This window comes from Podarcis gaigeae (assembly GCF_964106915.1).
Source record: "Podarcis gaigeae genome assembly, chromosome: 16".
In the NCBI taxonomy this organism is placed as follows: domain Eukaryota; kingdom Metazoa; phylum Chordata; class Lepidosauria; order Squamata; family Lacertidae; genus Podarcis; species Podarcis gaigeae.
In genome coordinates, this window is record NC_139693.1 from 6315655 (window position 1) to 6342783 (window position 27129).

Here is a 27129-nt window from a genome sequence, read left to right on the forward strand (position 1 = left end):
CCGTCTCACCTCCTTGCAAGGGGAGGGAGGAGTGAGTGTGACTGGGAGGGGATTGGGCAGGGGAAGGAAACGTGGTTCGCACTCCCCCGCCCCCCATTCCAATTGCGAAAAGTTAAAATGCAGCTTAAATTCGCAGCCTTACAAAAATTGGCTTTTACAATATCGTTGCTGAAACAGGCATAAAGTAAAATGGAACACACACAAAAAAGTTTTATTGCTGATTTGTGATTTTAGCAATTGTAGGTTCTGTAACTTTTGCAGGGTTGCAAGATCAAAGGCTTATATGTTAAATGTTAAAATAAAATCACTATTTTATTCCCTGAATCTAACTGACTTTTTTCTTTTTCTCTCCAATTTTAAGGGAGTGGCTTATATTCGGGTCAATATGGTAGATGATAGATAGACAGACATATAGATGATAGATAGATAGATGATAGATAGATAGACAGACAGATGATAGACAGATGATAGATTTTATAGAATTATTCAGAAACCGACCTAAAAAAATGGGACCACTTGAGATTCAGGGGCTTAAATATTTCCATTTGTTTACTGAATGTGTTTACAGAGCTTAAAGAGGAGAACCAGGGTCTCACCTTTCGGATTTGGTTGATTACTATCATTATTATACTGCTGCCTATTATTTCCTGCTGTTAAATGGGCTACAGAGATGTGGTTTGCAGTGTTGAGAAATAAATCAGGTCAGCTGCCACCAGTCAAATCAGGGAGCTTCCAGTCTGTCCCTATTTCCAGGTGGTTTTCAATCACAAGTGTCGGCAGATTCAGGTTACACCATTATAATGGATAATTAGGCATCTTGCACAAGAAACCTGCTTCCCCAACAGACAGCGACTTCTTGCTATCAGGAAAATGATAGGGAAATGCCCCAGAACATGTGGGAAGATGCTTGCTTGATGCAAATGCAGTTTCACCTTCATGCAAACAAATGACAATGAATGCTGATTAAACAGTGAATGTTGTCTGATCTCTCAGTGAATAAATCAGAGTGGACGCTCACCTGTTTCTCTCAAGGTGATGGTGGCGGCGCTAGGTAACCCTTAAACACATACAGTCCCATAATAGTGCACTCTGATGGATGAGTGCCAATCATTTTGGAAGCAAGAAAGGGCTATCCAAAAATAAGGGAGTTATTTATGCAAACTTAGGAGTAGGGTACCCGTAGATACACAGTAAATATGTTTGCAAATTTATTTGACAAGCACCTGTCAGGGGTAGACTTGCTAATCTTTCATAATATGGTGCCCTGGGTGAGCCCAAAATGGGCACAGAAATATATATATATATATATATATATATATATATATGCAGGTTTTGGTGTCCTCGGGTGTCTTCCCGTGTAAAAGTTGGGGTGTCTAGGCGACGTTTCGACGAGGTCTCACTCGTCATCTTCAGGCTGGTGCTTTCGGCTTCTTGTTACTGGAACAGAGCGGGATCTCAATGTTTGAGTTCCTATAAATACTGTAGAGGGGGTGTGGTGTCTAGCCTCCAATGTTCTGGGCAGAGAGGAAGTTCCCAGGCTAGTGTGCCTTTTCTTCTTTTGTTCCTTAATTACTTGAGAGATACCTTGAGTGATTTCTTGAGTGATATCCTGAGTACCACTTAGGTGGGTCATTAGGTGTGGATTAGTTGCTAAAGTCTTTGTGTCTTGACCTCTTGAACTTTGTGAAGAGTTTTCCTGAGAAGATGGCTGTATTGCACTTAGTTGTGCTTTGGCTTGGCTTCGTGTATAGGGGCGAGCTGTGGTTTTGTGGCTTGTGTCAGCCAGATCTGTGTAGGGATTGCAGGGGGGTGCAGCATCTGGAGGTGCCACCATGGATTGGCTACTGGATGGTGTCAGTAATTCATCTGTGGAGAGGGTCTGGGTTTGGGTCTGGTGTGGTTGATTGGTGTTGGCGTTCTGTGTGCCTCTGGATCTGGTGTCAGTTTTTGTGGGGAGGGCTAATTTCCAGATGTCTGGCAAGCAGGATGTGTCGTCACGCTTGTTCATGTTGTGAGGGTAGAGAAACATTAGGTGTGGATTAGTTGCTAAAGTCTTTGTCTGTTCCAGTAACAAGAAGCCGAAAGCACCAGCCTGAAGATGACGAGTGAGACCTCGTCGAAACGTCGCCTAGACACCCCAACTTTTACACGGGAAGACACCCGAGGACACCAAAACCTGCATATATATATATATATATATATATGCAGGTTTTGGTGTCCTCGGGTGTCTTCCCGTGTAAAAGTTGGGGTGTCTAGGCGACGTTTCGACGAGGTCTCACTCGTCATCTTCAGGCTGGTGCTTTCGGCTTCTTGTTACTGGAACAGACAAAGACTTTAGCAACTAATCCACACCTAATGACCCACCTAAGTGGTACTCAGGATATCACTCAAGAAATCACTCAAGGTATCTCTCAAGTAATTAAGGAACAAAAGAAGAAAAGGCACACTAGCCTGGGAACTTCCTCTCTGCCCAGAACATTGGAGGCTAGACACCACACCCCCTCTACAGTATTTATAGGAACTCAAACATTGAGATCCCGCTCTGTTCCAGTAACAAGAAGCCGAAAGCACCAGCCTGAAGATGACGAGTGAGACCTCGTCGAAACGTCGCCTAGACACCCCAACTTTTACACGGGAAGACACCCGAGGACACCAAAACCTGCATTCCTGTACCCGTGAAAATCTACGAAAGCATATATATATATATATATATATATAGTGTTTATTGGTTACAGGTGATGAGTGGTATTGGCTTAGGCATTGGTCCTAACCGATTATCTGGCTTCAGCCTGATTGCTTGAAGTCCGGGAAGGGTTAATCACCAGTAGGGGGAGTCCTGCTGATGCACATCAACTAGGAACTCTGCCGGGGTCACCGCTCGTAGGTGTGCCTTAGGCCCTCACCTCCATAGGCTTCAGACAGGGCCACGCCCCCTGGAATCCTTTATCGGACTACCCTTCTATATGCGGGGGAAGGTGATGGCTCTTCCACCCCTCTTCCATCTACATAACAATACTAATATCAATGCCTAACTACCAATCCGAGGAAGTTGTGGCGATTTGCTACGAGGTAGGCGAAAAACCAAGTGGCTGTTGCCAATTTGCCAAGTGGAAAAAATCCTACCAGGCCCCTTAATGGCGACCAACCGAGGTCCATAGCAAGGTCAAAGGAAAACCTTAAAGGGCGGGAGGGTGAGAAACCAGAGAAGCTGAAGTTGGCAAAAGAGGGAGATTCCCGGCTGCGCCAGAGCTAAATAGCCCAGGCCACTCCCCCAGGCCAGCCGATTGGTTGGCCAGCGGATGACGCGACCGGGGATTCCCTCAATCATGCGGAGGTTGAGGGCCAGCCCCCATGCACGTGGAGGGGGGCGTGAAGCCCGCAACTCCACCTCCTCTCTAGTTCGGAAGTGACTTTATTAAATTTTCTGTTTTACAAGTTAAAATGCTCATTTTACATCCTTAAGATATCAGTGACTTCCCTTCTTCTCTTTCCATGCTTCATATCATAAATCACTGCATATTCACAAAAACTATACCATTCAGTATTCCATTATTGCATTCATCAAAACTTGTTTACACTGTTGAATTTATCTTAAAGCTGCCAGCGTTTTCAGCTGTACACAATTTCCCTCCTATATATTCAATAAACATTTTCCAATCTTCTTCAAACGTTAAGTTCTTCTTGTTCTCTTATTCTACATATTAAGTCTGCAAGCTGTGCATATTCTGTCAACTTAAGTTCCCATTCTTCTTTAGTTGGGACCTTGCTCGTTTTCCATTTTTGGGCTAACAGAACACGGGCTGCAGTAGCGGCATGCATAAATAACCTTTTTTGACCCCTGGGAATTTCAGTCTGAATTATCCCCAACAAAAAGGACTCTGTTTGTTGTTGTTTGGAAAGTATTTTTAAACACCCACCCCCAGTCATTATGGATTATTTCCCAGAACACAGGAGAGGTGTTGCTGTCATTTGCATTTATTGAACTATGGAAGGAGGGAGTGATGGCCAGAAACTTTAATGGTTTTAAAAGAGGATTTGACAAATTCAAATAAGGCTACCCTTGACTACTGGCCACAATGGCTGTGCTCTGCCTCTACAGTCCAAGGCATAATTCCTCTGAGCACCGGTTGCTGGAAATCACAGTTGGGGAGAATATGAAAGTTTCAGTTTGTGATTGAATCCCTCCTGAAAAATGCTCACAGTCTGCAGTAGGGATTGGTGAGAAATTCAATTCAGATGACGTCTAAAGATGAGCTATTAAATTTGCACTTTCCACAACAACATGAGAACCAAAATACAATCTTCCTTCAAATGGCACATTTTTCCAAATTTTGCAGCACAGTTCTCCAACCAAACCATCTTTTCAGAAATGTTTATGTATGTTTAAGTTAACGTTACCAGATGTCCCCATTTCCCGGGGAGAGTCACCGGATTTACAAATGGCACTGTGATCTAAACCACAGAGCCTAGGACTTGCTGATCAGAAGGTCGGTGGTTCAAATCCCCGCGACGGGGTGAGCTCCCATTGCTCAGTCCCTGCTCCTGCCAACCTAGCAGTTTGAAAGCACATCAAAGTACAAGTAGATAAATAGGTACCGCTCCAGCAGGAAGGTAAACAGCGTTTCCGTGCGCTGCTCTGGTTTGCCAGAAGCGGCTTAGTCATGCTGGCCACATGACCCAGAAGCTGTACGCATGCTCCCTCGGCCAATAAAGCGAGATGAGCGCTGCAACCCCAGAGTCGGCCACTTTACCCCTGACAAAATCCTATCATTCCTACTGAAGTTGAAAAGTGTCGCCGGATTCATTGAAAAAAATCTGGTAACCTTAGTTTAAGTATGTTTATTATGTGAAATTTGCTGGTGAATTTTCACGAGGATTAACAATTAAATCTCAGATAGGTTCAGAACTGAATTGAAGATTGGAAAAATGAGAAACTGAGGTGGACAGAATTGACAGATCCTTCTTATCCCTAGTAGACTCCAAGCCTTTCACAGGATTTGGAGAAGGCTCTGGGCTTCAGAGTTGGACAGAGCTGGTCTCTGGAGTTTTTGAAAGAAGTCTCAGAGCCAGGTCTTTGTGTGGTGGTACTTGCTTTGCTGATAATGCAAAAATGTGTTCTCAAGTATTTTGGTAAACACACCTGTAAGAAAAGGGAGTAGGTTGGGATGATTATGGAACTCACCCAGCAAAAGGAGGCCCAACCCATACTCTGATGCTCACCTAAGCAACGTATTGAAAAAATGAAATTACACCTATAAAATCAAGAATGGCAAGTTAAACAGTTAGAATATCTGCAAATGGCAAAAAATGAAAGGGAGGGTAAGAGGGTATTCTACGCAAAAGGTAAACCAAGAATGGATAATATTCAAGGAATATCTGAAAAATTCCTATGACAGCAAAAACTTCCTGGCAGATCTTGAATGAGTCTTGCAATGTAAAGATAATATATGTAAATTTAATGTTTCTATTTAATTTCTCTTTTTTCTTTTTCTAAAAGACTTAAGAAGATAATATAATAATATGATACTGTGTAATAATTGGGACGCGGGTGGTGCTGTGGGTAAAACCTCAATGCCTAGGACTTGCCAATTGCATGGTCAGCGGTTCGAATCCCTGCGGCGGGGTGAGCTCCCGTCGTTCGGTCCCAGCTCCTGCCCACCTAGCAGTTCGAAAGCACGTCTAAGTGCAAGTAGATAAATAGGTACCGCTTTATAGTGGGAAGGTAACGGCGTTTCCGTGTGCTGTGCTGGTGCTGGCTCGCCAGAGCAGCTTCGTCATGCTGGTCACGTGACCCGGAAGTGTCTCCGGACAGCATTGGCTCCTGGCCTCTTAAGTGAGATGAGCACGCAACCCCAGAGTCGGTCACGACTGGCCCATACGGGCAGGGGTACCTTTCCCTTTACCTAATATATAACAAGTGTGATTTAGGTTTTTTTGAGAACAATTGGAAGTCTATTTTAGGTCTTTTTAAAATTTCTTGTATTTAAAATTTTTTGCTATATGGGATGGGATACAAATTGTAATATAGTATATTGTCGTATAATTTTGTGAAATGTGTTTAATAAAGATTGTGTTGCTGCTGCTGTTGTTGTTTTAAAGAAAGTGTTCTCAAATATTTTGGTAAACACACCTGTAAGAAAAGGGAGTAGGTTGGGATGATTATGGAACTCACCCAGCCAAAGGGGGCCCACTCCATACTCTAATGCTCACTTAAGCCAGAAATGAGAACCAGATGGGTGGTGACTTTCCTTACACTAATTGCCAAGTGATAAGCTCACAAAGGTCAACTCCCTTCCCTATCATCAGGGCTGGTCCCCACCCAACCGACGTTCATTCCCTGCCTCAGCACCTCCGTGACTTACATTAATATGTTCCCTTTTCATACTCCTCCCAAAGAAAACAGATTTCCTCATTTTAGGAGTGCTGATCCGCTGTTCTGCAATGCCTTGGGGAGCAGGCAGGGCAGAAGGGCTATGTCAATTTCAGTTTCTGATAAGTTCCTCAGTTTTCCATGCTTAAATTAAGTCATCTACATTTCAACACTAGTTTGCATTTTTAAAAAAAGTCCCCATGAAAAGTTAATCAACATTTTATCACAAATTTCTCCTAAACACAGATCTTTGTATACAGTTTTGTCACATATCTGTAACTATATTTACCGTATCTATATCCAGTGCTTTTTTCCCCCCTGGGGGTACGCAGGGGTACGCATACCCCAAACATTTTTTCGTTTCTTCTCTAGCACAGTGAATCGTCAGTTCTGCTGCTACCCCCAATGGTGGCCTCATTTCCTGAGTCTCAGACAGAAGCTAGCGTTTAATGTGTGAAGCAGTGTGGAATGTGGATGTGTGGTGTTTTACAGAGGAATCGGGAAGATGTTACTGCACACAACCTCGTGCCAATGTGGAAGTTACTGTGATCTGTCAACTGCGTAATATAAGGTAACGCATGTTCTTAGTACTTTTGTCCATTTACTGTATTTATTTCCCCCAATTTGAACTATAAAATGGTGATTTTCTTGAGTCAAAATGAGAGTACCCCTAAACATTTTTAAAAGAAAAAAAGCATTCCTATATCTAGCTATAAAAAAATTGTCCAGTAGCACCTTATAGACCAGGGGTGGCCAGCTCTCACGAGGCTGCGATCTACTTTCAGAATTAAAAACTGGCAGTGATCTACTCCCATTTCTGGGGGGGTTCAGCTCAAAGTGGCTGAGCTTTTTTGAGGAAAGGAAAGCCCTTCACAAAAAGATCGCTGTGGATGAAAACAGCAGCACAGAGAAAGCTCTGTCTTCCCTTCCAGAGATCAAACAACAATGGAGGGCAGGGCAAGGGGTTAGTTTTAGTCAGTTTTAGCAACGCTGGGGAAAGGGAGCCAGAGATCAACCATGATCTACCAAAACCTTGCAGTTCACCTGTTGGACATCCCTGTTATAGACCAACTAAGTTTGTTCTGATATCAGCTTTCGTGTGGGTGCATGCACACAGAAGCTTATACCAGAACAGATAGATAGATAGATAGATAGATAGATAGATAGATAGATAGATAGATAGATAGATAATACTTTATTCGGCTATAAGCCCACAAGGTAAAACAAATCAATAGATAAAAATAGCATTTTACAATCTAAAATATCAACTAAAATATTTCAACGCATAATCTCCATCACACTACTTACAATCTCTAGATGTACCGTATTATGGCCTTGAAGATAAAGATGGTGCATAGAGTTTACTAGATTTTTAGTAGTCATGCAGCATTCCATGAAGTCTTTTATATGAAAGAACTGAAATCAGGAATCTGGCAACCTGTAATGTTCTATAAGAGTCAATGTCCTGGAGTAGATAAGCTAGATGTAATTCAGGTGGTTTAGCAACAATTTCCAGAATGATTGAACTCAGAATCCTTGATCGGGGAACAATGTATAAGGGGCAATTAAACAAGATATGATAAAGGGATTTGTTGTCACATGCGCATAAACAGAGGTTTTACCGTTAGAAAATCTATTGCTCAGCACATTTGGGGGAACACATTAAATCTGGCTCTAACAAATGCGAATCTATGCGACGCAGCCGATAAGGTAGACAGATATCGAGGTATGTGGGACATAGATGTAATGCCCTGATTTATCGGGGAACATGTACCTCCACCTGTAGTAAGATTTTGTTGCAAATCAACTTCCTCCAATCTTTGTTTGATGAGCTTTTTAGCTGTAATTAGATCTAAATTAAGTATATCGGAAGGAGAGATTCCATAAGACTACAGTTTGGAATTATACCAGAACAAACTTAGTTGGTCTATAAGGTGCTACCGGACAATTTGTTTGTTTGTTTGTTTGTTTGTTTATTATTTCGACTGTGTCAGACCAACACGGCTACCTACCTGAATCAATATCTACCAATATCATCTATATCTAGCCTTCTGAGTTGGGGGGATTCAATTGTTGAAGTATCTAGACCAGCTTATTGGTGATGTAATGGGTCACAGCATGCTCATTAGTATAGCAAAGCCTTGTGCCAGAGGGCAAATGGGTGGGCCCTCCTCATGGGTACCCCCCCTCCCACACACCTGGCTGGTGGAGAGTAAGACAAAAGGAGAGCAATGTATGTGAGAGAGGGTAGAAGCAGGAAGAAGCCATAATAAGAGCTGTGCTTGTTTTCTGTTGGAATCCAATGTCTGATTTGTGTTTGAAACCATTGGCACGTGCTTATCAGACAAAATTCCGCAAAGCTTCTGAATTCCAGTTACTGGAAACTGCGGGAGGGGGGAGTTGCTCTTGTGCTTGAATCCTGCTGGTGGGTTTTCCATGGGTATCTACTACCCGTGTCCACTATTGTTGTCTATGCTCTGGCAACCTCAAGGTTAGATTACTGCAATGCATTTTCATAGAATAGAATCATAGAGTTGGAAGAGACCACAAGGGCCATTGAGTCCAACCCCCTGCCAAGCAGGAAACACCATCAGAGCACTCCTGACATATGGCTGTCAAGCCTCTGCTTAAAGACCTCCAAAGAAGGAGACTCCACCACACTCCTTGGCAGCAAATTCCACTGTCGAACAGCTCTTACTGTCAGGAAGTTCTTCCTAATGTTTAGGTGGAATCTTCTTTCTTGTACTTTGGAACCATTGCTCCGTGTCCGCTTCTCTGGAGCAGCAGAAAACAACCTTTCTCCCTCCTCTATGTGACATCCTTTTATATATTTGAACATGGCTATCATCTCACCCCTTAACCTCCTCTTCTCCAGGCTAAACATGCCCAGCTCCCTTAGCCGTTCCTCATAAGGCATCGTTTCCAGGCCTTTGACCATTTTGATTGCCCTCCTCTGGACACGTTCCAGTTTGTCCGTGTCCTTCTTGAACTGTGGTGCCCAGAACTGGACACAGTACTCCAGGTGAAGTCTGACCAGAGCAGAATACAGTGGCACTATTACTTCTCTTGATCTAGATGCAATACTCCTATTGATGCAGCCCAGAATTGCATTGGCTTTTTTAGCTGCCGCGTCACACTGTTGGCTAATGTCAAGTTTGTGGTCAAGCAAGACTCCTAGATCTTTTTCACATGTACTGCTCTCAAGCCAGGTGTCACCCTGATTTTACATAGGGCTGCCTCTGAAGATGGTTCAGAAACTTCAGCTGGTGCAGAATTCAGCGGCTAGGTTGCTCACCGGAGCAAGACGGTTTGAGCATATTGCACTGATCCTGCCCCAACTGCACTGGCTACCAATTAGTTTCCGGGCCCAATTCCAAGTGCTGGTTTTGACCTATAAAGCCTTAAACGGCTCAGGACTGCAATACCTCAAGGACCGCCTCTTTCCATATGAACCTACCAAGACCTTGAGATCATCTTCTGAGGCCCTTCTTCATGTGTCTCCTCCTTGAGAGGTCCGGAGGGTGGTAACTCGAGAACGGGACCTTCTCTGCAGTGGCTCCCCATCTGTGGAATGTTCTCCTCAGGGAAGTTCCCCTGGCTCCTTCATTATACACCTTTAGGCGTCAGGCAAAAACGTTCCTTTTTAACCAGGCCTTTGGTTGACCTAGTTGACATCCTATACCCTTTTAAAATGTGGCTCTTTGGGTGGGGGGGGGGTATTGTTTTTATTTTGATTTTATATATTGTGATCTTTTCTGTGAACCACCCTGAGACCTCCAGGTATAGGGCAGTAGATAAATTCAATAAATAATTAAATAAAATAAATATCTGATTGGCCACTGTGAGAACAGGATGCTGGACTGAAGGGGCCAATGAGCTGATCCAGCAGTATCTTCTTATGTTCTTATGTAGAAGAAGAAGAAGAGTTTGAATTTAATATCCCGCTTTATCACTACCTGAATGAGTCTCAAAGCGGCTAACATTCTCCTTTCCCTTCCTCCCCCACAACAAACACTCTGTGAGGTGAGTGAGGCTGAGAGACTCCAAAGAAGTGTGACTAGCCCAAGGTCACCCAGCAGCTGCATGTGGAGGAGCGGAGACGTGAACCTGGTTCACCAGATTACAAGTCTACCACTCTTAACCACTACACCACATTGGCAGAGATTTGCTTATGGTCACAAGCAAGCAGAATTTAAATTAGTTTTATACATCAATGATTATTATTTTTTACTGTTTATTAGTACACCTGCAGCACCAATACTCAAATTAATAAAAATAACTAATACTTTAGGTAGAATTTCAAGACATATGATTAATTGGACAAAATCTGGAATAATGGCACTGGGCAATTGTTTATCACCTGACTATAACAAGCAACATTTTTTTGTACCTACAGGTCATATTTATATATTTTGGTTCTGAGATACATTTCTCAAATGCTTAAAATGAATTTGAATAGGCTGGTACTGGGGATTTCTTGTGGCTTGGAAAGATGGGCGCTACTTAAGTATGTCCAGTCCAGAAGAGAATGGCTCCTGTCTTTCCCAAAAAAATTAACCACAAGAGGGGAGTGTTTGTTCTCACTTGGAACTTCTTGTTCAGGGTTGGGGAACCTACGGCACTCCAAATGTTGGTGGACTCCCAAAATTGGTCACTTTGGCTGGGGATGATGAGTAATGTAATTCAACGACATCAGAAGGACCATCCTTGTTTCCAACATCCTTTGCCCACTTAATCATTGCTGTTTTGACCATCTCACCCTTTGTTTCCTTTGGTAGCAACAATTTATACATTATAGAAATTCATTTTACATCACTTTCACATAAACCAGCTTCAAAATTTGACCTTTGCTCAGTGAATCTGTTCTTTAAATCCTTTTTATAGATTGCATTTGATCGATGATTTTGAAACTGGTTGCCTACTAGGTTTTGTACTTTGTCATATATTTTAAAGCTTACATTCATTTTCATGGAAACTCCATATGTCTCTGTATAAAGCCCATTTAGATTGCATATTTGTTCCTTTATGTGCACAAGCCTCTATCGGTCATAGCAGGGTTTTGTATTTCAGGAGGTTTTGATTCCTCCTCCACACACAGCCCCAACAAACTCCTTATCTAATGATTAAGAAAAAAATTGATGAACTTTGTCTTTGTCATATGACAGATATAAGTGCCACCAGCGCTGGATTTAGGTTTGATGAAGCCCTAAGCTGCTGAAGGTAATGGGACCCTTTATATGTCTAGCTGTCCTTTGTCAACAATAAATTGTCACTGTTTTTGTGTGTTGAATATATGCTATATGGTAATTTATGGACCTAACAGGTATCTAAAGCCATTTATTTGCACGTAACAAATAGGAGCCTACACAACACAAAACACTGTTGCTGTATGTAGGTTTTATTTTATTTGTTTTTCATCTTATATTTTGGAAATGTGCAACCAGCTTTTCCCCTCTTTATTTTTTTATTATTATTTTTTTGGAGGGGGGACAAAAGAGTGGGTTTCTAAGCTATAGCTTGTTTAGCTTATATGTAAATCCGGCACTGAGTGCCACCCATATCTTCTGTTAAATCCTTCCAAATTGTATATGGTTCTTGTCCTTATTAGCCATGGTAGGAACAGAATCTCCATTCGTGGAGAGAGCATATCTTTGATGTTGGGGGTAGGCAAAGAGGACGTCTGTTGACATTGTGCTCTGCTTATGGGCTTTCTTAAGGAATCTTGTAGTCTGATGCTGGTCACTAGATCCCCTTTGGCTTGATCCAGTTGGGCTCTCCTGATTCAATGTGTTGAGCCCTAAATTGTACAAAGTTCTGACTCTGCATACACACACCTGAATAAATCCTATATGCAAACACCCCTACATTCATTATACTCCACCCTCTTGGCAACGAAACCTGATTGTGAGGGCTGAAAACTCAGGGTGTAACAAAAAGAACAGCAGCTAGAAATGTTGCAATGGGGGACGCACAATTAAATAATCGTCGGTATCCACCCAGTACAGAAAGGGCTGATATATAATAATTTTTACTTGGATTACTTTATTCCCCTCACCCTCTTTTGTACTGTGTCTATTAGACTGTAAACTATTCTAAATTAGAAAATGTATTTTTACAAACAACATTGTTGTAGCAAATAAAAAAAGGTAAAGGTAAAGGACCCCTGGCAGTTAAGTCCAGTTTCAGATGACTCTGGGGTTGCGGCGCTCATCTTGCTTCACACGCCGAGGGAGCCAGTGTTTGTCCGCAGACAGTTTTTCTGGGTCATGTGGCCAGCATGACTAAGCCGCTTCTGGCGAAACCAGAGCAGCGCATGGAAACGCCATTTACCTTACCGATGCAGCGATACCTATTTATCTACTTGCACTTTGATGTGCTTTCAAACTGCTAGGTTGGCAGGACATGGGACCGAGCAACAGGAGCTTACCCTGTCGCAGGGATTCAAACCGCCAACCTTTCGATCAGCAAGCCCAAGAGGCTCAGTGGCTGAGACTACAGCGCCACCCGCATCCCTGTTGTAGCAAATAAAAACTCTTAAAAATAAATCAACAAAACATTTAACCAATCCCAGCTTTGCAGCTGGTTCCATTACATCCCTGACCACTGGCCATGCTGGATGCTGAGTCCAACATCCTCTGTTGGGCAACAAGCTCTTCACCCCTGAGCTAAGGATCCCAACACTCAGGCTCCAGCACAGAGATCAGCACTTCTGAAATATTCCTCTGCAACAGGAATAGGAAATCTCCGTTCCTCCAAGACGTTTCTGGGCCTGAGCTCACATCATTTTTGACCATTGGCCAACACTGGCTAGGGGGATCTGGAGTCCAAGAACATTCTCAGACTACAACTCCCAACATCCCTGGACCAGGTGTGGCCTTTGGGCTCAGGGTTTGTTAAAAGCATGTTTTCCAGCTGCACAAATCCCCACCAGGCACCCCACACTTAAAATAAAACCCTGAAGCGATGTACTTTACACCCTGTGTAAGCAATCTGAAGTTCCATGGGAAGAGGTGTCAACTGCTAAGCCACTCTGAAAATTGTAGCTCTATGAAGGGAACAGGGATTTCATAACAGCTCTCAGTACCCTTAACAAATGACAGTTCCCAGGATTCTTTAGGGGAAGTCATTACTGTTTTAAGTGGTGCAAGTTTTCAGCCATGAGATCTTTGAGATCTCTTAAAGTCAGCTTTGAGCCTCCTTGTGCCCTGAACCATTAAGACCTGTAAATGATCATAACTGCTCCTTTTGGACAAAGGGATCAACGCAGAAGTATTTAATAAATCAACCAACAAATGGAAGCTGTAAGGCAACATAGCATTTTAATCCACATGAGAACTGATCCAAGAAGAAGGAGGTCCTGGAGCCATTTTTGGACCATATGAAGGAGACTGTAAACAAAACTAGCATCCATTTTGGGCAAAGCAACTGGTGGCAGGCAAGGGTTTGAGAAGAACTTTGAGCAAAGCTTTGAGAGGCATATTTTTATATCTAAAAAATGCTATGCTTTAGAAACAGCTATTAGCAGAACAATGCTATGCATTTTTACTCATAAATAAGTTTCTCTCTGTTCCATGGGGACTTCCTCCTGGGTAAATGTGAATAGAATGACAGCTTCATTTTTGTACATAGCAAAGCTGTTCCTTTCCTTTCTGACCAAAAAAACCGCCCCCATCCATAGTTTTAGTGTGTTTGGGTGTATGAATGAATGCATAGGATTTGTTGTTCGAAGCTTCTGTAGCTACGATTATAAAACTAGAAGAATACTTTCCCCTTTCTACCTACATTTCTACCCCTTTCTACCATAAAGCTAAAGACAATAGGCATTTGATTAGAAACCTCAAAGGCTTTCCAGATGTTCAAGCTGAATACACATGGTTTGGGTAGAGGCCAGACTCACCCCTCCAACATACACCCATTGATTTTACAGTCTGAGTAGAACCCCTATTTGAAGAGCTTGAAATATACTGGTCCCTCTCTAGGTCAATGAGAACCTGCTTTCCCAGAGTTCCAGATCATGTGGATCAGGGTTCTAGATTATAAGGCCAGGGTTCAAGATTGCATGGATCATGATTCTGGGTTGCATGGAAGAGCCTGCATATGCACGGTTCTTCCCACACCGATAAATGTGTAGGTATATGTCAGGAATGGAGTGTGCTACCACAAGCCAACTTTTGCCACCAAATGCACACAGTTTACATAATTTGAGGGTATGGAAAGAGCTCTGAATGTCTATTAGAACTGATAGACTACAGGGCCTGATGTCGTGTTCTAATGCACTCTTACTACAAAAAGATTCCCCACCCACCCCGGGCCATTCTACTTGCAAACAAGGGCTTAGATCAAGATGTTGAGTTTCCTTCCAGATAGTGGCTGCACGGATCCCTACTTAGCATAGCATGATTTATAGGTTTTGGAAGCTGTGTACTGGTACATATTACGAGGTGGGAAGCATCTGGAGGAGGAGGGGAAGCCGCGCTGCGCTCCGAATTTTGGACCACACGACATGGGGTGCTTGGGCATTCCTGACTGCATGAGCATAGGAAACGGACCCGGAAAAGGACCTGGAAAAGGACCCAACAGGTTGCATCTCTCAGGGTGGTGCTGCAGAGGATCTTTTGTGTTGCAGGTCTCATGACAGGGTTTGGTGCTTGGGGACATGCGCGGAGACGAACTTTTCTCAGCGCATGCAGCATCGCAAACCTCAGCACACTTGGCCTCGGCAGGCACCGGGGATTTCGGGGTGCATTGTTCGGGACACTGAATCTTGCACTTCAGATCACAGGGTTCCGGGCACCTTGCTGCAAAGGGTGGGTGGTTCTTGATGCATGTTGAATGTTTCATCGCAAAGCACTGAGGTCCTGGGTTGACACACGGTCCTGAAGTTGGGAAGCTGTGCTGGATCCTGCAATGGTGGCTGTAGAAGGCCATAATTCTGCAATGCTGGGGATACTGGAAGGAAATATTTTGGGATAAAGGGTCAAAGCTGTGAACCAACACTGTCCAAGCATTAGGAAATTGACTATTCCACACCTTCAAGAAACCTCTGCAAGGGAAATGATTTGGGGCTCAATAATAATAATAATAATAATAATAATAATAATAATAATAATAATAATTTATTATTTATACACCACCCATCTGGCTGAGTTTCCACAGCCACTCTGGGCAGCTCCCAAAGAGTGTTAAAAACAATAGAGCATTAAATATTAAAACTTCCCTAAATAGGGCTGCCTTCAGGTGTCTTTTAAAGATAGGATAGCTGCTTATTTCCTTCACATCTGAAGGGAGGGCGTTCCACACGGCAGGCGCCACTACCGAGAAGGCCCTCTGTCTGGTTCCCTGTAACCTCACTTCTTGCAATGAGGGAACCACCAGAAGGCCCTGGGCAGTGGATCTCAGTGTCCGGGCTGAACGATGGGAGTGGAGACACTCTTTCAGGTATACAGGACCGAGGCCGTCCATGCATAACCCTGATCCCACTGAACACACAGAAGAAACCTGCATTGGTCCCAAGGCATCTGGAAGTGATGCCTCCAATGATCCTGTCTTAAGCCCCACCTTGATCCTGGCTTCTCTTCCAATCATCTCTGGACCTCAGGAGCAAAGGCTGCTCCCAAGAATCTGTGCGAAAGATATCAAATGTCACTGCTTTTCATTGCACTAATTTGTCGCTGGTGATGTCACAACAGCAGCGGTCACTGTACCAATGCCCAAACTCATCTCAGGTCTATCTGCATGCCCAGTACCCAACACAGCTGAAAGAAAGTAAAGGGACCATGGGTGCCATGCTCAAAGCAGCAGATCAAGGATGAATAGAGACAGGCTTTTCAGATAACGAGCAAGGATTTTCTCAATGACATTAATGCAGGGGACTCACTTTCACAATATCATCATCATTATCATTCACATTAGGCAATCTAAGAACACAAAGCAACCCAAGGAGAGTTCTGCTGGATCAGATCCCAGGTTCAGACAGTTCAGCATCCTCTTCCCCACAATACCCAACTAGATGTCCATAGGAAACCCACAACGAATTAAGGCAACAACCTTCCTCTCTCCTATGTCCCTGACACCTGATGTTTACAAGAAGGCTGGCTCTGAATTTGTGGCCTCCCTTTAGCTGCCGTGGCTAAGAACTGCTGACGGACCCATCAAAAGACACAAGAAGACCACTGATGGATCTGAATAATAACTAGTCAATTACCCTTTCTTCAAACAGTGGCCAACGAGTGCAAAGCCCACAAGCAGATCATGACAGCAACATCCCTCCTCTGATTGTCTCCACATCACCAAGTACAGTGGTACCTCAGGTTAAGAACTTAATTCGTTCTGGAGGTCTGTTCTTAACCTGAAACTGTTAAGAAACTGCCACTGTGCCATCACTGCACAATTTCTGTTCTCATCCTGAAGCAAAGTTCCTAACCTGAGGTAATATTTCCGGGTTAGCGGACTCTGTAACCTAAAGCGTATGTAACCCGAGGTACCACTGTACCCAGAAGTAGATGGAGGTTCAGAAAATAGTAACTCAAATGACTAATGGGATGGAATAGAACAGCTCTATGAGGAACGGTTGTAGTATTTGGGACTCTAATCTAAAAAGGCAAGAAATAGGTGACTTTATAGAAGTTTAGACATGGTATGGAGAAAGTGGATAAAGAAAAGTCTCTCTCTCTCTCTCTCTCTCTCTCTCATAACATTAGAATTCAGGAATGCTGGAAGATTTGAGACAGATAAAAGAAAGGACCTCTTCATGCAGTGCATAGTTAAGCTATAGAACTCACTCCCCAAAGAGGATGACTTTAAAGGAAGACTGGACAGTTTCATGGAGGGTAAGGCTATCAATGGTTACAATGGCTACTTCTTGAGGACACAGACATCTTAGATCTAGAAGGTTATGATAATAACCTCGGCTGGCATGCGTATCTGTGGTATGACAAGGTGAAAGTGCATAAGAGTTTTAAAAACCATATGGTACGGAAGGCATTGTATAATGTCTGGATCAGGTACAAAGATTTAATGGAAAATAAAACCCCCAGATGGTTATCACCAATGGAAGCAAAAGCAGTTAAAAAACTTAACATGGACTCAAATTGGTTAAAATATGATGAAATGTTAGAAAAGGATGGAGAAAAGTTTAAATTAAAGAGCTATGAAAAATTAAAACATAGAGTTAGAGATTGGCTACATTACCACCAAATAAATGAAGTGTTTAAGCTGGACAGGAAAGTAGGATTCCAGAGTGAAAAGTCAAAGCTAGAAACGGAACTGTTAGAACCCAATACAAAAAACTTATCTAGAATGTATAACCTGCTGCTGAAATGGAATGTACAGGATGAAACGGTAAAATCAGCTATGATTAAATGGGCACAAGATGTTGGTCATGACATTATGTTTGCTGACTGGGAACAGTTATGGACCACCGGTTTGAAATTCACAGCATGTACTGCTTTGAAAGAAAATATTATGAAAATGATTTACAGGTGGTACATGACTCCAGTCAAGCTTGCTAAGATCTATCATTTGCCCAATAACAAATGTTGGAAATGTAAGGAAGCTGAAGGAACCTTCTATCACCTTTGGTGGACCTGCCCAAAAATTAAGGCCTACTGGGAAATGATCTATAATGAAATTAAGAAAGTCCTTAAATAGACGTTTTCAAAGAAACCAGAGGCTTTTCTTCTGGGCATGGTGGGCCAATTGGTACCGAAGAAGGATAAGACTTTTTTTATGTATGCAACCACGGCAGCAAGAATTCTTTTAGCAAAGTATTGGAAGATGCAAGAACTACCCACTCTGGAGGAATGGCAGACGAAGGTGATCGAATATATGGGATTGGCAGAGATGACCGGCAGAATCCGTGACCAGAGGAAGGAGGCGGTGGAGGAAGATTGGAGAAAATTCAAAGTATACCTTAAGAACTATTGTAAAATATCGGACGGTTAAGATGTCGAGAGGCTAGAAACAAAGAACTACAGCTGTAAATCGTAAATTAAAGGGGGAAACTTAATGAGAATATATAGAGAAATTGACTGAAGGGTTGCTGACACATTATAAAATAATGATGCAGAGAAGGGGAGGTATGGGGAAGTCATGTTTTATGTATTTGTTTGTGATTTGTTTGTTTTTCCTATACCCTTGTTCCCTGTTTTTTTTTGTTTTGTAAAAACAATAAAAAATTATGATAAAAAAAAAAAAAGGCTATCAATGGTTACTAGCTATGATGGCTATGCTCTGCCTCTCAGCATGCTCCATGCATTGTAACCATGCATGGTTGGAGGCAGTAATGCTTGTAAATATCAGTCGCTGGAAGCCAGAGGAAGCAGGAGTGCTCTTGTTCTTAGGTCCTGCTTGCAGGTTCTCATTGGGGTATCTGGTTGGCCACGGTGAGAAGAAGAAGTTGGACTAGATGGACCATTGGTCTGCTCCAGCAGCGCTGTCTCCCTCTCTCTGTGTGCCCCATACTACAAAACCTCCCCACACAATTTACCCTTTCCTTGTAGGTTAGGGGCTCCAAACCCTCAATTAATTTTGTTTCCAACCTCTGCACCTCTTCCAGGTCTCCCACCACCAGAATGCACTTACCTTGTTCTCTTGGTAGAACACGATGAGCGTATCTTCTGAGATCAGTGTGAAAGCTGGAGCAGTTATATATATGCTTTCTCAGTTAAAGCCAAGGCCAGCCTGAGCCACCTTTGGGGACTTGAGGTACTAATTACAGATTCTCTAAAAATACGCTTACTAGCATCTTTTCTTTTTCTGGCCTATGATTTGGGGCTTGCGTTGCATTCGAGCACACAGCCCCCTATAAAAATGCGACGCCCGTTTAGCAAAGCACAGTAGTTCCTTTGATTTTTCTTTTAGGGAAGATGTTTTATAGAATACAGTCACTATTTTATGGGCTTCACAAGGAGGCTTGCACAGATCCTGCAACCTTTTCCTCTCTTTCGCATAGGCATATCTTTCAGTTTCATCTGCGATTAGCACAGTTCTGTACTGGTTTTGCAATCTTTTAAAACATAAAAAGAGCACCATCACAAAAAAGCATTTAGTGTGCATTTTCCAACTCCTCACCCAGGGCGGGTTACAACAACTAAGACACAGCACAGTGTTAAAAACATTTTAAAACAACTCACAGTCATAGAACTATACATACTTTTGTATGTGATTTCACGCAAGTTATTTCCCTTGATATGATGCCTTTTTGTATGTTATTTTTACGACGATATGCATTTTCACATGCAATTTCCCATATGTGTCGTTGTCATCATCCCTGTCCTGTATTCAGATTAGATCAGGGGTCGGCAACCTAAGGTCCATGGGCCACAAGAGGCCCATGGACCCCTGCTGCCTGCTCAGGGACCCCCACTGCCCGCTCGGTTGGCTCCCGTGCGCTGCGCTAAACTGGCACAGAGCAGAGTGGGGACCGCCTTCCACGATGCTGGCCAGCTTCCCATTGGCTGCAGGAAGCTCCTGCAGCCAATGGGAAGCTGTGCACACCTCCTCTGTGCTGGAAGGAGCTCCGAAAATAGTGTTTGCGCATGCGTGCGTGCGTACTCTGGCCCACCGCAGCACCTGTGGGACCGTGAACCGGCCCAAGCCATGAAAACTTTCCCGACCCCTGGATTAGACCCTTCCTAAGAATGTGTCCCCTTCAGTGGATAAATGGGCATCTCCTTGCAATCGAAGTCATGTGTGACAGGAAACATTTGGTGACCTGCTTTCTGTGAGGATATACAACCAAACTAATGATTTTAAAACACTTTTAGGAGCCGCTCATAAACCCCTGGCAGTAATTGGAATGTGTGCTTTGGAAACATTTACAAGTGCTTCAGATGCCTTTTAAAGCTATGCAACACCAAGATCTCCAGCAAAGGGAGCTTGCTCATCGGCACACATAAATTTAGAGGTGACTGGACCTATCCATTTGGCTTTCTCCCTGTTTATAATTTGTCCAGGTCGTCTTGTAGTAAGGTTAAGGCTTACTGGGAAATGATATACAATGAAATGAAAAGGATGTCTAAAATGATGTTTGTAAAAATAAAATGAAATAACACCAGAAGCCTTTCTCTTGGGAATTATAGGGATAGAACTACCTAAATTGTATAGAAACTTATTCATGTATGCAACCACACCGGCAAGAATGCTACTTGCCCAAAAATGGAAAGAAGAAGAAGTCCCAACAAAGGAAGAATGGATACAAAAACTTATGGAATATGCAGAAATGGAGAAAACTTACTGGAAGAATAAGAAATCAAGATAACAAACTTTTTATGAAAGAATGAAATTGTTTATTAAATATTTACAGATAAATTGTAAACAGATAAAAACACTGGCAAGATTATTGTAATAACCTATAGTTACATAAGAGTATATATTTAAAGAAGAGAAATAAATGTGTAAAGTAAGTTACTTTGGATATGCAGTAGATATTAAAAATAAATTTAAGGAACTGCAGAAAGAAGGGAAAGGGAGTCAAGTTTTAAAATGTCAAAATGATTGTAAAATCAGTGAAATGTATATATCTGAAAAGTGTGCATGTGTGTAATTTGTCCAGCCTTAAATTCAGATGATCCCATTTCCACATCAATATGTGACCATTTACCCAACTGTTCACAGGAAAGTACTGTTATGTGTCTGGATGATGCCACGTAGGTCTGGGAAAGATCCCCAGCCCAAAACCTTTGAAAGCTGCTCCCAGTTGGCACTGAGTTAGAAGAAGAAGAAGAAGAGTTTGGATTTGATATCCCGCCTTTCACTCCCCTTCAGGAGTCTCAAAGCGGCTAACATTCTCCTTTCCCTTCCTCCCCCACAACAAACACTCTGTGAGGTGAGTGGGGCTGAGAGACTTCAGAGAGGTGTGACTGGCCCAAGGTCACCCAGCAGCTGAATGTGGAGGAGCGGAAACGTGAACCTGGTTCCCCAGATTACGAGACTACCACTCTTAACCACTACACCACACTGGCTCTCGTTAGATGGACCAACGGTTTCACCCAGCACTAGTTATTATTTTTGACAGGAATGGGGAGCCTATGTCCATCCAGATGTTGCTGGAGTCCAGGTCTCAACATCCCTGATCATGTCGGCTGCAGCTGCTAAGAGCTGGGTGTCGAAAGACACCCAATGCTAGAGCACCTGCTTTCCATACAGAAGGTCCCAGGTCTTCAGAATCTCCTGGCAGGTCTGAAACCCTGGTGAGAAACTGCCAGTCATTGTAGGCCATACTGACCTGGAGAACCAGTAGCCTGATTAGGTATAAGTCAATTTCCTATGTTCCTAATGTCTGGAGGACACCATGTACCCTACATCTTGCACAAGGGTTGATTTAAAGGGATGCTCTTAGGACATCTTTCTTCAACCTGTTGCCCTCCAGATATTTCTGGACTCCAACTTGCACCATCCCAGGCCATTGGCTATGCTGCCTGGGTTGATGGGGATGGGGGAGGATCCAAACTCAACCAATGAGGACTGAACATACATAATTACATGACCAGGCACGACAGACCCAGCCCCCAGGGATCATAAGAAAAGAATAAAGACTCTGACAATGTTATGGAATTAAAAATTAGGCCACAACTTCCGAATGTAGGAAGACTTTGGCTTAGGCCTCGGGAGTGTATCCCTGCCAGCCCCCCAGCCCCAGCTGGGGGAACTGGGGCACATCAGGGTAAATGGGATATGGGGGTGCTCTGTGAGATGTAAGTGTAGCAGGCAGCCCAGACCATATCCCCGCAGGCAGGGTAGTTCACTGACGACCTTTCAGTGTATGGCCAGTGACACCCATTATATAACCCCTTTAACAGGGGGACCCTGGAATCACTGCCGCAGGGGGGCAAATCACCAATTCACCCTCCCCCCCCCAATATAGGGAAGAAAAGACTAAAGGATTCCACCCAAGGCCATAACCGCCAAAGTTGTGACGAATTGCTACGGGGAAGTCGAAACCTGCCAATGCAGGAAAATTTATTCCCGGTCCTTCAACAGCAACCAGTCAAAGACCATAGCAGCGCCTGCTAAACAGGAAGAAAAAGTTAACCTGCAACAAGAAAACATTGAACAAAGGGAGGGTAGGGAGGGTGAATCTCCAGAGCCGACTGCCTGGCTATTGTCAGCTCCACCCCCTATTTAAAAATGGGGCTGGCCCCACCTCCCAGCAAGAAACTTGATTACAGTGGTACCTCGGGTAAAGAACTTAATTCGTTCCAGAGGTCCGTTCTTAACCTGAAACTGTTCTTAACTAGAGGCATGCTTTTGCTAATGGGGCTTCCTGCTGCTTCTGTGCCAGTGGCGTGTTATTTCCGTTCTTATCCTGGGGCAAAGTTCTTAACCTGGAGCAACAACTTCCTGGTTAGCGGAGTTTGTAACCCAAAGCGTCTGTAACCCAAAGTGTCTGTACCCCAGGTACCACTGAACTGAGGCTGGGAGTGAACCTCCAAATACAGTGGTACCTCAGGTTACATACACTTCAGTTTACAGCCTCCCCTAACCCAAAAATAGTACCTCAGGTTCAGAACTTTGCTTCAGGATGAGAACAGAAATCGTGCTTCAGTGGTGCGGCGGCAGCAAGAGGCCCCATTAGCTAAAGTGGTGCTTCAGGTTAAGAACAGTTTCAGGTTAAGAATGGACCTCCGGAACGAAATAAGTACTTAACCCGAGGTACCACTGTAATAACACTGAGAGGCAAGCCAGCCCCCTCTCTACTAGTAAGTTCACTGAGAACTTTAGCACCACACCCGATCCCACAAAGGGCACCCACATTTTAAAGTGTGAGTGCTCATTACCATGAAATACTGAATGTATGTTAAAGAGAAAGGGGTGGTGGTTGAATGGAGCTTCCTGAAATATGACATGCCTGGCTGTGACCATGAGAGTGGAGCCTTCCGAACTGCTGGTCCAATTTCTCACCATATTCTCTTGGGACTATTTTGTACGGCCATCGGTAGGTGTCAGCATTGCCTGCTGCCACCGAGACCTCACCTGTTTGCTTTGGCTCTTTGGAAAACGCCAGGGAGAGGTTTGTTTGTTTTTTGTGCTCCACCCACATCCTTCAGCTGTGCATCTAGAGAGGCTTTCACTCACCAGACCAGTGTAGCAACCTGGGCTAGACAGGTATGGCAGTTCCAGCCTGATTGTCTACATTCTGTGGGAATCCCCATGAACATAATGTAAGAACAGCCTGCTGGATCAGGCAAAGGGCCCATCTCCAGGATCTTGTTCTCACAGTGGCCAAGCAGATGCCTGTGGGAATCCCTCAAGCAGGACCTAAACACAAGAGCACTCTTCTCACCTGTATGTTCAACCAAGTGGTATTCACTAGCATCACTGCCTCCAGCAATGGAAGTAGAATATATCCAGAATGACTATTAGCTGTTGATAGCCTTATGATCCACCATTGAAAGAATGGGGTTTCTTCTGTGCAGTAAGTTTAAAACTGACTCAAACCCCCCTTTCTTCTTAGCATTTCTAAAAATGCTTTAACTTGAGCTGTTGAGCAAATGCATAACAACAACACAACTGCATAAACAAGGCTCTCTCCTTTATCAGTCTGTGACGATAAGGCTGGCCTTGTCCACTCTAAAGTGGAACAGAGATGACACTCTATGTCTTATCTTACCACAACCCTGACGCACAGACCTAAGTCCGGGAACAAAGCCAGAGTGCGTTCTCGGAGATGATGACCTCTTCCTCCAAGATAAGAGTAGAAAGAGGAAGATCCTCTTATGGTTGAGAATACCAGAGCAGGAACATATGTGATGTCAACCTGCGTACATAGGCTGACATGGTTGGGTTCCTAGGGAAGGAGGGAGAGGGTTCCTGGAGGATATATATACTGCATGAAACTTCTCATTTCTTTGGACTTGCTGTGGACTTGATCACGCAAGTCCCTTCTGCTATCAGGAGAGCAGAATAAACTCTTTCTTTGAATCAACCTCGGTGCCATTTGACTTCCTTCCTCCTGTCCAGGAGCAACGCAGACCCAATCGGTGAACTCCAGTAAGGCTACACCATGAATTTGTCTAAGCCTTCTTTAAATCCATCCATATTTGTGTCCAAGTTTGTGGCCCCTGTGGGAGCCACTTCCATAGTTTCACTGTGCGTTGTGTGAAGAAGTGCTTTCTGTTTTGTGTCCTGAGTCTTCTGGAGAGAAAAACTTTTATCTACCTACTTTCTCCAACCCATGCTTAATTTTACAGACTTTTATCAGAACAGCCTTTACTCACATATTCTCTAAGTCATATTCTTCAGCTTCACCTCATGAGGGCAGACAAGGATTATATCTCTTAGCTCAAAATGGTAGCAACGAAACAGGCAATCCCAGATAATTGTCCAACTCCTACAGAATAGTTCTCCAATGTTGGTTTTTTTGACTACGTGCCATTCTGTGCAGCTTCACACAGAGTCAATTAAGTGTTGGCCGAAAGCCAAGGATGACTGAGCAGAGAGGAGTTATTCTGCCTGGAGATGAGGGACCTTGGATGCAGTTACTGACTGGAAAGTTTGTTGGTCAGTGTGGAGTCTGAGAGTCATTTGGAGTTTGTTAAGAGAGAGCTAGTTAAGATCCGTTTCTGTTCTGTTCTTGTATATAGTAACTTGAAGCCTGCTGGAAATCATAAAACCTATAAGTAATCAAGTTACTGGCAGCATCGTTTTGCTTCGTCCATCCTGCCTGCCACTGATTGCTTTCTGGAACTCTGCTTATGCTCTGCTAAGGTCTGGCTAAGGTCCTGCAACAAGTCAAAGTTGCAAAACCCCAATAGTCTCCAATGCAGATTTCAAATTATATCAAGTTAATTGCTGACAGGAATTCCATTGCACATACATTAATCTACTATATCTAGAGCAACGGGTGGGGGTGGCACTACACAGATAAGGAGAAGGCTGACAGTTAAGGGGCAGTAGCCTGATTCTGGGGCAGGGGTGCCAACTTGAATAAAATATTGTTGGGGGCAGGGGACAAGTAAGTCCTGCCTCGCATAATTGATCACATGATGTGGTGCACACACACCATTTGAATGGCAACGCCCATCAGCTTTGGGGGCCCCTGGCCCCTAAAATATTATATTGGGGGGGCAATGCCCCCTTGGCCCCTAGGAGTTGGCTCCTATGATCTGGGGTTTGGTGAGCCCAGGACCATCCCAAGAAATTTTGTTGGCTGAGTTGAAGGGCAAGAAGGCATCTCCATTCCATGTACCACGGCTAATTAAAAAGCAATGTACCAATGGCAATTTTTTTTAAATGATATTTATTAAGTTTTCGACAAAAAGAAAATTACCAAATAGAAAAAAGAAAACACAAAAGGTACAAAAACCAATTAATAATTGTATTCCAATTCCAAATTCCAATTCCAAATGTATTCCAATTAATAATTAATTCAGCAAATCCATACCCTCTTTGTTTACCCTTAATTATTTATCCTCACATATTATAACTTCAAACTTTCATCTAATATCGAATGCATTTTTTCATATTCCGTACCAATGACAATTAGCTGAATCTTACTTCAGTAATGGTGATGATGCGATAGTATTCCCTGAAGGCACCAGGCTAGGGGTGAGTTCAGACATGGAGGTTATTGTGTTGCTTTTCCTGATTATAATGGCAGCACTTCTGTCCTGTTTTCTAACACTCCTTTCATACTGCAGGACCTGTTGCATGATGATACTTTTTGACCAATGACTTTTTGACCAATATACCAGCATGTGCTGAATTTCATTCGCACCAGAGGACATGGTCTGACACAATGTCTCTATTCTCCCACCCCTTTCTTCACATGCATTCTTTTGTTCTCCCATGATTTCCCATGAAAACGGCTTTGCACATGTAGTGTCTTAAGCTCATTGGGTCTGTCTGTTCTTCGCTTTAAAAGCTCATGCCTTGCCAGAGGCACAATTCTTTTAGCACAAACTAAAGAGCAAAACCATGGACTGCAAGAAGATCAAACCTCTGCATTCTGAAGGAAATCAGCCCTGAGTGCTCAATGGAAGGACAGATCCTGAAGCTGAGGCTCCAAGACTTTGGCCACCTCATGAGAAGAGAAGACTCCCTGGAAAAGACCCTGATGTTGGGGAAGATGGAGGGCACAAGGAGAAGGGGACGACAGAGGACAAGATGGTGGGACAGTGTTCTGGAAGCTACAAACATGAGTTTGACCAAACTGCAGGAGGCAGTGGAAGACAGGAGTGCTTGGCATGCTCTGGTCCATGGGGTCACGAAGAGTCGGACACGACTAAACAACAACGGAGAAAAAACACTGTAGACAATTTAGATCTTCAATGGATTTTGTTATTTTAGCCATTCTGCCTAACTGTAAGACCACCAGCCCTGGGTCAGTTTTCCTTGTGGAGTGCAAAAGAACTCTTCCCTTTGGAAGAGTCTTGGCTTCTGTTCTTGAGATCTCCAGGTAGGTGTCAGGAACTGGACTGAGCATGAAGCTTGGGAAGTGTCCCCTTGGTCTGCTCAGCTCCTCTCAGAAGAGGATGGGGGAATGGGAAGGCTATCCAGGGTTTCAGACAGGGGACATTGACGACCCTACCTAAAGAAACTGAGATGGAATGTGGGAGTTTTCTGCATGCAAAGTATATGCTTTACCATTAAGTTAGGGATGTTCCCCTAAAACATAAGTTGGGAAACTTGTGTCCTTTCAATTTACTTTCCCAAATATGCCTGGGGATTTTGGAAACTGGACCTGAGACCTGCATGCAAAGCAGATGTTTTAGCACAGAGATACAACCTTTTCCTAAGAACAGAAGGAACATAAGAAG

The 27129-nt window shown here is 43.5% G+C and overlaps 1 long non-coding RNA gene across 1 annotated transcript; it reads left to right on the top strand.

Annotated features, from left to right (window-relative positions):
• The first annotated feature begins 595 nt into the window (after positions 1–595).
• On the top strand, positions 596–20576 carry LOC310833570. Its single transcript, XR_014558802.1, has 5 exons — positions 596–1051; positions 6743–6941; positions 17071–17199; positions 18927–19075; positions 20137–20576. It is a non-coding gene; the product is annotated as an uncharacterized lncRNA (long non-coding RNA).
• The last annotated feature ends 6553 nt before the right edge of the window (positions 20577–27129 follow it).